This window comes from Mustela erminea, chromosome X, assembly GCF_009829155.1.
Source record: "Mustela erminea isolate mMusErm1 chromosome X, mMusErm1.Pri, whole genome shotgun sequence".
NCBI classification, from domain to species: domain Eukaryota; kingdom Metazoa; phylum Chordata; class Mammalia; order Carnivora; family Mustelidae; genus Mustela; species Mustela erminea.
This window is the reverse complement of record NC_045635.1, coordinates 73,880,331-73,892,721: the sequence shown is the minus strand read 5'-3', so window position 1 is coordinate 73,892,721 and position 12,391 is coordinate 73,880,331.

Genomic DNA, 12,391 nt, shown 5'->3' with positions numbered 1-12,391 from the left:
AAATATTCGATATATATCTGTGAAATACATCTGGTCCAGTGTGTTATTCAAAACTCTTTTTTCCTTGTTCATCTTCTTCTTAGATGATCTGTCTTTTACTGTGAGTTGGGTGTTTATGTCCCCTACTATTATTGTACTGTTACCAAAGTGTTTCCTTAATTTGGTTATTGTTTTATATACTTGCCTATCCCAAGTTAGGATCACAAATATTTATAAATGGTAGATCTTCTTGTTGGATAGACACTTTAAGTATTATATAGTGTCCCTCTTCATCCCTTTCTGTGGTCATAGGTTTGAAATCTAATTTGTCTGATATAAGGATTGCTACCCTAGCTTTCTTTTGAGGTCCATTAGAATGATAAATGGTTCTCCACCCCCTCAGTTTCAATCTGATTGTTTCTTTGGGTCTGAAATGACTCTCTTGTAGAGAGCATATGGATTAACCTTGCTTCTCTATCCAACATGAAACCCTGTGTCTTCTCATGGGAACATTTAGCCCATTTACATTGAAAGTAACTATTGAAAGATATGAATTTATTGCCATTTATTACCTATAAAGTCCCTGTTTCTGTGTATTGTCTCTGTCCTTTTCTGGTCTGTGTTACTTTTGGGCTCTCTTTTCACTTTTCTTATTTAATACCCTGAACATCACATGCCATCCCTTTGTGGCCTGCCAGAACTCTGTTGATCAGTCTTCTGCCAGTCTAATGTTTCTACCCTTGTAAGTTAAAGACCTCTTTTCTTGAGCCCCTTTCAGGATTTTCTCTTTAGATCAGAAATTTGCAAGCTTCACTATTATATGTCGACTGTGGATTTATTTTTGCTGATTTTGAGGGGGAATTCTGTATGCGTCCTAGACTTGAATGTCTGTTTCCTTCCTCAGATTCAGGAAGTTCTCAGCTATGACTTGCTGAAATATACTTTCTGTCCCTCTCTCTCTCTTTCCTCTTACTCTGAGACTCCATTACTCTAATACCATTTTGCTTTATGGTATTGTATTTCCTCAAAGCCTCCTCATGATCTACTAGTTGTTTTTCTCTCTTTTCCTCATCTTCCTTACTTTCCATAATTTTGTCTTCTATGTCACTGACTGTCTTCTTCAATTACGCTAGCTGCTGAACACTCATTTTAGACTGCATCTCATTTTTTTTAAGATTATTTTATTTATTTGAGAAATATAGATCACAGGTAGGCAGAGAGGCAGGCAGAGAGAGAGGGGAAAGCAGGCTCCCTGCATGAGCAGAGCATGTAACATGGGGCTCAATCCAAGGACCCTGAGATCACGACCTGAGCCAAAGGCAGAGGCTTAAACCACTGAGCCACCCAGGTGCCCAACTGCATCTCATTTTTTTATGCTTTTTTTTTTCATGCCCAGCTAGTAACTTTATAACCTTTATTCTGAATTCTAGGTCTGACATCTTACTTGTATATACATCGATTAAATCTATGGCAGGGCATTGCCTCTGCTTCTTTCTTTTGTTGTGAATTTGTCCTTCTAGTCATCTTGTCCAAAGAAGAACAGATGAATGAAAGAATGAAATCAAAAATATCAACTATGGGGGCACCTGGGTGGCTTAGTGGTTTAAGTCTTTGCCTTTGGCTCAGGTCATGATCTCAGGGTCCTTGGATAGAGCCCCACATTTGGCTTTCTGCTCAGCAAGAAGTCTGCTTCCCCCTTTCTCTCTGTCTGCTGCTAAGCTTAATTGTGCTCTCTCTGTATGTCAAATAAATAAATGAAATCTTGAAAAAAATCAACTATGACTGCAGCAAAACATACATTACAAAATTCCAAAAAGATCAGAAACTGAGAAAGAAAATAAAAGGGGCAGGGGAAGGATAAGATATAATCTAATAGTTTGACAAAACAGGATGTTATACTCAGCCCTGGGTGTATTTTGTTCTATTTGTAGAAGACACTAGGATCCAAAATTAAAAAGAAAGAAAAATGTGTTTATAAAGAAAGATAAATTATAAAGAAAAAATATATATCTGTATACACACACACACACATGTTTTTGTATGTATGTGTGTGTATACAAAAATAAAATTGAATACAGTAAAAGGAATCCAAAAAGGAAGACAATGTCTCTAAAATGTAAATATGATTATTAAAATATGATTTCAAAATAGTTGATAAATTAAAAGAGTAGTGAAAAAGGGTAAAAATAAAATGTTAAAGAAAGGCTAAGGAATCAGGAAAGAAACTCAAATTCTATATGCAATTTTCCCCAAGTGCAGTAGATTTTCAGTTCTTTGCTATCCACAGACTTGGCATTAGCCTGATGTTCTTCCTGGTCTTCTTGGGGAGGGTCTTCCTGTATTGATTCTCAGGTGCCTTTGCCTGGGCAGAGTTGGACTGCCCCTTGCCAGTGTAAGCTGCTTTACATTGCTCTATGTAGGCTTTTGTTTCCTGAAGGCTTTCCACCCTGCTATGGGGGATGAAGAAAAAAAAATAGGAACAGTGGTCCCTATATCTCCAGCCCCAGAGCTGAAAGGACTATGGACCCACTCTTCAGTGCACTCTCGGTGAAAAAAGTCAATCATCTTTGTGTGTACCAAATTCTGCAGACTCCTGGGGTGTGCAACCAGGTCAATCCTTCTGGGGTAGGGAAGATGGTCTCATGGTAACTCTGCAGCTTCCTTGCTTCCTGCTCTGGGAATGGTTGCCCAATCTTGCTGTGGTTCATGATTATGACAACACCGAACTGAGGACCCACTCCTGGGCTCACTGATTGTAGCCAACTACTCCGCTCCAATGCTTGGGAACTCTGCTGCACTCAGGCTCCCCCATTCTTTCTAAGACCCCAGGTATCCTAAGACCACACTGTCCCACCTAGGATTCTGTCCCACTCCCACTTCACCTCTTCAGCACTTTTGAGGAAAAGCTGTGCCTCATATGAGCAGACTTTTAATAGATTTTATTTTGCACTCTGCTGCTATATCACTTTCTGGTAGCCAGCTTATGGATGCTCCCACCCCCTGCAGTTTATCTTCCAATATATCCCCTCAGATTAACTTCTCCACACATCCTACCTTGCTAAAAATGGTTGATTTTCTATTTGTAAAATCACAGCAATTATTTTCTTAGATCTCAGGCTGAATTCACAGATGATCAGAATTATTTTATAGATATTTAGCTGAATTGAAGGGGCCAGATAAAACCAGGGTCCCTTACTTTTCTTCTGTCTTTCTTCCTCCCTAAACCTATATTATATATAATAGTGTGTGTGTATTGGTGTGTTTGTGCATTATTTATGAGTCTCTACATAATACATGTTATTTGGAAATAATGATGGATCAACTTCTTCCTCTGCGATCTTTATCCCATTTATTTGTTTCTTGCCCGATTTCTCCAGGTAGAGCCTCTAGTACAATGTTTTATAGAAGTAGAAATAGCAGATATTTGTGTCTTGTTCTACTATTCAGAGAAAAGTAAGTATTCAAGTCTTTCACAATGAGGTGTGAGGCTAGTTGTAGGTTTTTCATACTATTCTTTTATCAGAATGAAGAAGTTCTCTATTTCTAGAATGTTGAGAATTTTGTCATGAAGCACTGTTCAATTATGTTAAAATTTTTATGTGTTTTCCCCATTACCATGTGGTTTTAATATTTAATGTATTATATTTGTTTTTTTATGTTAAATCAACTTTGCATTCTTTGAATAATTCTCACTTGGTCATGGCAGTTTTTTTAATATGTTTTTGAATTTGGTTTATTTGTATTTTGTTTAGGTGTTTGCATTTATATAATGAAATATTGGCACATAATTTTCTTTCTTTTTGGCATTTTTCCTGATATTGGGGTTACATTGGTCTTAAAGAATGAGTTGAGAAATGTTATTCTATTTTTGGAAGAGTTTGTGACATATTGATATTAATGCGTCTTTAAATGTCTAGTAGAATTCACTGGTGAAGTCATCTCTGCCTAGGCTTTTGTTTCTTTTGTTGTTTTTGCTCTTATTCTTTTTAGTATAGTGGACATGCAATGGTACATTAGTTTCAGGTGTCTAACATAGTGATTCAACTTCTCTATATGTTATTCTATGCTTACCACAAGTGTAGCTACCTGCTACTGTCATACAACACATTATGGTATCATTGACTATATTCCCTATGTTGTGCATTTTGTCCCCATTACTTATTCATTCCACAACTGGGAGCTTGTATCTCCTCCTCCTCTTCACCCATTTTGCCCATTCCCCCCAACGATTTCCTCTCTGGCAACCATTAGTTTGTCTCTGTATTTATATTTCTGATTCTGCTGTTTTATTCATTTTTGTTTGTTTGTTTTTTGAATTTCACATAATAATTCAATATCTCTACTTGCTATAATTTCATTCAGATTTTCTTTTTCTCCCTTGGTCAGTTTCATTTCTTTATGTCTTTCTAGGAATTTCTTCATTAATCTAAGTCATTTACCATACTGGCAGGCAACTCGCTTTTGGGAGATTAGTAGTTGTTTCTCCTCTTTTTTACTGATTTTAGTAATTTAAATCTTTTCTCTCTTCTTTCTTGGTAATTCAAACTAAAGTTTTATAACATGTGTTATCTTTACAAAGAACCAACTTTTATGTCAATTATTTCTTATTGATTTTCTATTGTCTATGTCATCAACTTCTGCTCTGATCATTATTATTTCCTTTATTTTATTCACTTTAGGTTGAATTTGCTTTTCTCCCCAGTGTTTTAAGGTGGGATATTAGGTTATTGATTTGAGATCTTTCTTTTTTCTTTTTTTTTAAGATTTTATTTATTTATTTGACAGAGATCACAGTAGGCAGAGAAGCAGGCAGAGAGAGAAGAAGGAAAGCAGGCTCCCTGCTGAGCAGAGAACCCGATGTGAGGCTCGATCCCAGGACTCTGGGATCATGACTTGAGCTGAAAGCAGAGGCTTCAACCCACTGAGCCACCCAGGTGACCCCTTTCTTTTTTCTTAATATAGACATTTATCATGATGCCTTTCCCTCTAAGCAATGCTTTAGCTTAATCCCATATATTTTAGCATATTTTGTCTTTATTTCATCTCAAAATATCATCTAATTTTCTTCGTGATTTCCTCCTTGGCCCACTGGTTATTTAGGATTTAAAAAAAAAATTCTACATACTTTTGAATTTCCAAAATTTGTTATTGATTTTTAATTTAATTTAATTTTGTGTTCTAAGAATATACTGTATACAATTTCAATTCTTTTAAATTCATTGAGACATTTTATGTGCCCTAGCATATGGTTTATCTTGGATTATATTCCAAGTACACTTAATGTATGTTCTGCTGATGTTGGGAGGAGTATTCTATAGATCTCTGTTAGATCTATCTGGTTTATCGTGTTATTCAGATATTTTATGTTCTTGTTCACCTTTTGTCTAGTTGTTCTATCATTGAATGTGAGCTATTAAAATATCCATCTATTATTTTCAAATTATCTTTTCACCCTTTAATTCTACAAGTTTTATTTCATGTATTTTGTGGGCTTTGTTGTTTGGAGCATAATTGCTACATCTTCCTAATAAGCTGATCCTTTTGTCATTATTAAATGTACATATTATTTTTGTTTTTTTTTTTCCTTTTCTAAAGTCTATTTTGTTTTGTGTAATATAGCAATTTCAACCTTCTTACTGTTGTTACTTACATGATATATATTTTTGATCCCTTCACTTTCAATTTATTTGTATCTCCAAATATAAAGTATGTCTTACAGAGACAGCATTTAATTCAATCTGACACGTTTTTTTCAATCTGACACACTTTTTTGTATTTAATGGATTATTTATTCAGTTTATACTTAATGTCATTTGTGAATATCTTCTCCCATTCTGTGGGTTGCCTCTTTGTTTGTTTACTGTTTCCTTTGCTGTGCAGAAACTTTTGGTCTTTATGAAGCCCCAAAAGTTCGTTTTTGCTTTTGTTTCCTTTGCATTTGGAGACATGATTTGAAAGAAGTTGTTGTGGCCAATGTCAAAGAGGTTACTGCCTATGTTATCCTCTAGAATTTTGATAGATTCCTGCCTCACATTGAGGTATTTTATCCATTTTTAGTTTATCTTTCTGCATGGTATAGAAGAATGGCCAAGTTTCATTCTTCTATACATAGCTGTCCAATTTTCCCAGCACCAGTTTTTGAAGTGACTGTCTTTTTTCCACTGGATACTTTTTCCTGCTTTGTCAGCTGGTGCAGCCACTTTGGAGAACAGTGTGGAGATTCCTTAAGAAATTAAAAATGGAACTACCCTATGACCCTGCAATTGCACTACTGGGTATTTACTCCAAAGATACAGATGTAGTGAAAAGAAGGGCCATATGTACCTCAATGTTTATAACAGCAAATGCCACAATCACCAAACTGTGGAAAGAGCCAAGATGCCCTTCCACAGATGAATGGATAAAGAAGATATGGTCCATATGTACAATGGAGTATTATACCTCCATCAGAAAGGATGAATACCCAACTTTTGTATCAATGTAGACAGGACGGGAGGAGATTATGCTGAGTGAAATAAGTCAAGCAGAGAGAGTCAATTATATGGTTTCACTTGTGGAGCACCAGGAATAAAATGGAAGATGTTGGAAGGAGTGGAGAAGTGACTTGTGGGAAATCAGATGGGGATACAAAGCATGAGAGACTATGGACTCTGAGAAACAAACTGAGGGTTTGGAAGGGGTGGGGAATGGGGAGATGGGTAAGCCTGGTGGTGGGTATTGTGGGCACATATTGCATAGGGCACTGGACGTGGTGCATAAACAATGAATCTTGGAAAAATTGAAAAAAATTAAATTAAATTAAAAAACAAATTATACTTAATGTTATAATTGGATTGATGTCTGCATTTTTCTTTTGTTTCCTATAAGTTTCATGTGTTTTGGTTTTTCCATTCTTAATTGCTTTTTTACATTGTTGTAAAATTGAGTATTTTCTAATTCAATATTTGAGCGCTTTTAGTAATTTTTGCCATACTCTTTTTTTTAAAGATATTATTTATTTATTTGAAAGAAATCACAAGTAGGCAGAGAGGCAGGCAGAGAGAGAGAGAGAGAGAGAAGCAGACTGTCTGCTGAGCAGAGAGCCAGATCTGGGGTTTGATCCCAGAACCCTGGGATCATGACCTGAGCCAAAGGCAGAGGCTTTAACCCACTGAGCCACCCAGGCACCCCCATCATACTCTTTATTTAGTTACTATCTTAGTGGTCGCTCAAGAGAGTACCATATATATCTTTATATATCATCATATTTATATTAAATTCCAGTTGGAAATAGTTATAGTCTTCTTATATAACTCTATCACTTTTCTCTTTTTGGCACTTTTATATATATAACTGATATATATATATATATATATATATATATATATATATATATATATATGGCATTGGTATGGTACATACATGTTCCAGACCCCCAAAATTGTTATAATTATTGCTTTACATAATTTATTTCTGTTAAGGAAGCTGAGAAACTGGAGAGAATCTACATATAGAAAGAGTGGGTTTATTAACTATTATTTCTCGCTCTTTTGATTTGTTCCTGTGAATTCCAATTATCATCTAGTGTCATATTCTCCCTCCTTTATCCATGTTCCTACATGTTTCCATTACACAGTTAATGTAAAGTATATTACATTTCTATATGTTAAGGATAGAAAGGTAAAATTATATATGTATTTTATACAATGAAAGAAGAAACGATACGAAGGAATGGAGAAGATATATGTATATATACTTTCATAATAGCATAATTAATGTTCTTTTTTTTTTAAGATTTTATTTATGTATTTGACACACAGAGATAACAAGTAGGCAGAGAGGAAGGCAGGAAGAGAGAGGAAGAAGCAAGCTCTCCACGAAGTAGAGAGCCTGATGTGGGGCTCGATCCCAGGACCCTGAGATCATGACCTGGGCCGAAAGCAAAGGCTTTAACCCACTGGGCCACCCAGGCACCCCGCATAATTAATGTTCTTGATGTTAATAATTTCTGTGTGTGTGTGTGTGTGTGTGTATTTGAATTACAGTCTGGAGTCACTTGCATTCACCCTCAATAACTTTCTTTAGTATTTCTTATAGGACAGTTTTGCAAGCAATGATTTTTCTCAAATTTTGCTTATCTGGCAATACCTTTATTTCACCCTCACTTTTGGAAGTTATTTTTATTTTATGTATTTATTTGTTTGTTTGTTTGTTTGTTTTGGGGGGATACAAAATTCTTGGATGAAAAGTTTTTTTTTTTTTCTTCTTTCCATTTCAAGTATGTCATAATCCCGGGTTTATACTTCATGTTTCCTGATGAAAAATAAACTAGAACTTATTAAGATTAATCCTCTTGGGTTTCCCTTGTATGATGAGACCTTTTTTCCTTCCTGATTTCAGGATTTTTTCTGTCATTGTATTTGAATATTTTTAAGTTTTCAAATATTTGTTTATTTGAGAGGGAGAGAGTGTGTGGGGGGGTTCGAGAGGGAGAGAATCCTCAAGCAGACTCCATTTTGAGCACAAAACCCAATGTGGGGCTCGATTCCATGACCCATGAGATCATGACCTGAGCTGAAACCAAGAATCAGACACTTATCTGAATGAGCCACCCTGTGGCCCTGTATCTGAATATTTTCACTAAGGTTGTGGATCTTTGTGTTTATCCTACTTGGAACTGGCTTAGAATCTTCAGTATGTGAATCACTGTATTGTGTGAAATTAAGGAAATTTTCAGACATTATTTCCTCAAGGGGGACAAGATGGCAGGGAAGTAGGAGGAGGCCCCCTTTCAACCTGTACCCTAAAGTGAGCTGATTACCTACCAAAGAAATCCGATCACCCATGAAGTCAGCCTGAGATCAGAATTATACACGTCTGGATCTCTACAGGGGCAGAAGACGCCAGTGGCAGGTAAAGAGGGGTTGGAATGGCAGACTGATATCAGAAGATAAACAAAAGGGGAAGGGAGCCACCAGAGGCCACCAGTTGGAAAGTAATACCCCAATCTGAGAGTGCCCTGCGTCTGGGGACCAGCATTAACTTGGAGTCTGGTTGAAAGCACCCAAAAAGAGCAAAGGATCGTGGGGGCGAAATTGTGGGAATCAGGACAGCTAGGGACAGGAGCTTAAGTCCCTGGTCCCAGGACAGCCTCCCCTGGCACTGAGCCAGAGAGAGTGTGGTGGAGAAACCAGGTCTTAGTCACTAAGCTGCCAGCGCATCTGAGAATGCGTGGTTTCTGGCTCCTGTGAGGGGATGGAGGCCATGCCAGGTGGTAGAACGCATGAGCCCTGCTACAGAGCCTGAGATACACTTGCCCCTTATCCTCCCCTGAGAAAGGTACAAAGGCCCAGCTGGCTCTCTTTGACCTGCACCATTGTTTCAGAGCCTAAGACACGCGCCCCAAACTCTCCCCTGACAGAGGTGCACAGAAGGCCCAGCTTGGTGCTTTTGGACCTGCGCTCCGTTCTCAGAATCTGAGATGTGCGACCCACAGCCTCCCCTGAAAGAGGCGTGCGCAAGCCAGGTGCTCTTAGACCCGAAAGACCAGGCACTCCCAGCCCAGGCCAGTGGGAAAATCTCAGTGTGCGATCACTGCTTGGAACCTCTCTGGCAGTCTGGAGCTGCCCAGAGAGCCACCACTGCCACCGCTGCCACCGCTGCCTTGGTTTTGGATACAAGCAAAATATCCTGTGTCCCCAGGGGACGCGACTCGGAACCTGCTCTGCCAGCGGCCAAGGGGGAACTTATTTGGGCTCTGCAGCCAGACTGAATCTTCTCTCTGAGAGGGAGGTCAGGATGCAGTTTGTTTTCCTCTAAAACTACAAAAACCATCAAAAGTGGTCAAAAGGTAAGAGGAAAAAAAACTGAACAAACATTGAGGGGGGCGGGAGGACTTAACTCAGGGAACATCATTGACTGAAAACCCACGTGGCAGGCCCCTCCCCCAGAAAACAAACCAAGAAAGAAAAAAAAAAAAAGACTGCAAGAGAACAACCACCACTACTTCATAGGACAACTTTTATTTTTAACTCGTTCTCACTATTCTGGTTCATTTTTTTATATAGATAATTTTTTTAACCTATTTACCATCATAGTGAGCTGTCCAGTACATCAAATTCCATAATAACCTTCTAAACTGAACTTTTTGATACATACACCTGTGTTTTTCTTTTGCATTTCTATTTTTTGAATTTCTTTTTTTTAAATTTTAGTTTAGTTTAGTCTAGTTTATTCCTTTTTATTTTTATGTTCTAATATTCATATAGAGTTAAACTTCAAAGTAATCCCCTTTCCCCAACCAATACTACCCCTATAGGTAAACCAGTTTTTAATCCCCCTTTATCTTAGGAAAGTTGAGTCCTTTAACAAAGATATCAAGATACATCCAGGAAGAATCAAAACAACCTTCCTCGCCCACACTGAGAATTTATAACCACTCTCCCACCTTTTTCTTCCACCAGTGTTTCTGTGTTTTTGTGTTTGTCCTGATAGTATATAAATCTTACACTTGGGGTTCTTTTTGATGAGGTTCTTCCTTTATTTGCATATATATATTTTTTCTCTTGTCATATACTTTTATCAGTCTTTTTGTTTGTCTGTTTTTGTTTGTCTACTTCATAAATCGTACCTTGGGGCCCATTTGGGATGAACCTTCTCTTTCATCTTCCCTTTCTTTCCTGTCTCTCTCTCTCTCTTTTTTTCCTTTTCTTTTCTTTTGTCTCTCATTTGGGTGGGGAATCCTGATTGCTAAGAAGTGTTCCAGGATACACCTTGACTGCACCACAGTCAATACATCCAGCTACATCTGTTCAGTCATCTCTCACCAAAATGACTAGGAGGAGGAATGCCCAACAAAAGAAAAATACAGAGGATGGACCTTCTGCAACAGAGCTAACACCTATCAACCTAGACAATATGTCGGAAAGCGAATTCAGGCTAACAATTATCCAGGCAACAGCTAGGTTGGAGAAAGCCATGGATGACCAAATGGAATTGATTAGGACAGAGCTGAAAGCGACCAGAGGTGATGTTCACAATGCTAGGGCGGAGCTAAAAGCTACCAGGGATGAACTTCACAATGCTCTCAATGAGTTCCAATCTAATCTAAATTCTCTTAAAGCTTGGGTAACTGAGACAGAAGCTAGAATTAGTGATCTGGAGGACAAACAGATAGAAAGATCAGGAGGAAGCCTTGAACAAACAGCTTAGAAACCACAAAAACAGAATCAGGGAAATAAATGATGCCATGATATGTTCCAACATCAGAATTATTGGAATCCCTGAAGGGGAAGAAAAAGAAAGAAGTCTAGAGGATATAGTGGAACAAGTTCTTCATGAAAATTTTCCCAATCTCGTGAATGGAACCAGCGTTCACGTACTAGAGGCTGAACGGTCTCCACCCAAGATTATACATTCCAAAAAAAGATCAAGATACCTAATAGTCAAATTGAGGAATCATAATTGTAGGTATAATCTCTTGAAAGCCACTAGGACAAAGAGGCTCCTTACTTACAGAGGAAAGCCCATTAGAATAACGTCAGACCTGTCCACAGAGACCTGGCAAGCCAGAAAGGGCTGGCAAGATATATTCAGGGCATTAAATGAGAATAACATGCAGCCAAGATTACTTTATCCAGCAAGACTGACATTCAAAATGGATGGAGAGATAAAGAGTTTCCAAGACTGGCAAGGCTTAAAAGACTATGCAACCACCAAGCCGGCACTGCAGGGAATATTAAGGGGGTTTCTATAAAAGAGGAAAAATCCTAAGAATAGCATTGAACAGAAATATAGAGACACTCTACAGAAAAAAAGACTTCAAAGGTAACATGATGTCAATAAAAACATATCTATCAATAATCACTCTCAATGTGAATGGCCTAAATGTGCCCATAAAATGGCACAGGATTGCAGATTGGATAAAACGACAGGACCCATCCATATGTTGTCTACAAGAGACCCATTTTGAACCTAAAGATACACCCAGACTGAAAGTGAAGGAATGGAGAAGCATCTTTCACGCCAATGGGCCTCAGAAGAAGGCTGGGGTAGCGATTCTCATATCAGATAAATTAGATTTTAAACTAAAGACTGTAGTTAGAGATACAGAAGGACTCTACATCATTCTTAAAGGGACTATCCACCAAGATGATCTAACAATTGTAAATATCTATGCCCCCAATATGGGAGCAGCCAATTACATAAGAAAACTGTTAATCAGGATAAATAGTCATATTGATATGAATACACTAATAGTAGGAGATCTTAACATGCCTCTCTCAGAAATAGACAGATAATTGAAGCAGAAAGTTAATAAAGAATCAAGAGCATTGAATGACACATTGGACCAGATGGACCTCATAGATATATACAGAACATTCCACCCTAAAACAACAGAATACTCATTCTTCTCAAGTGCACATGGAACCTT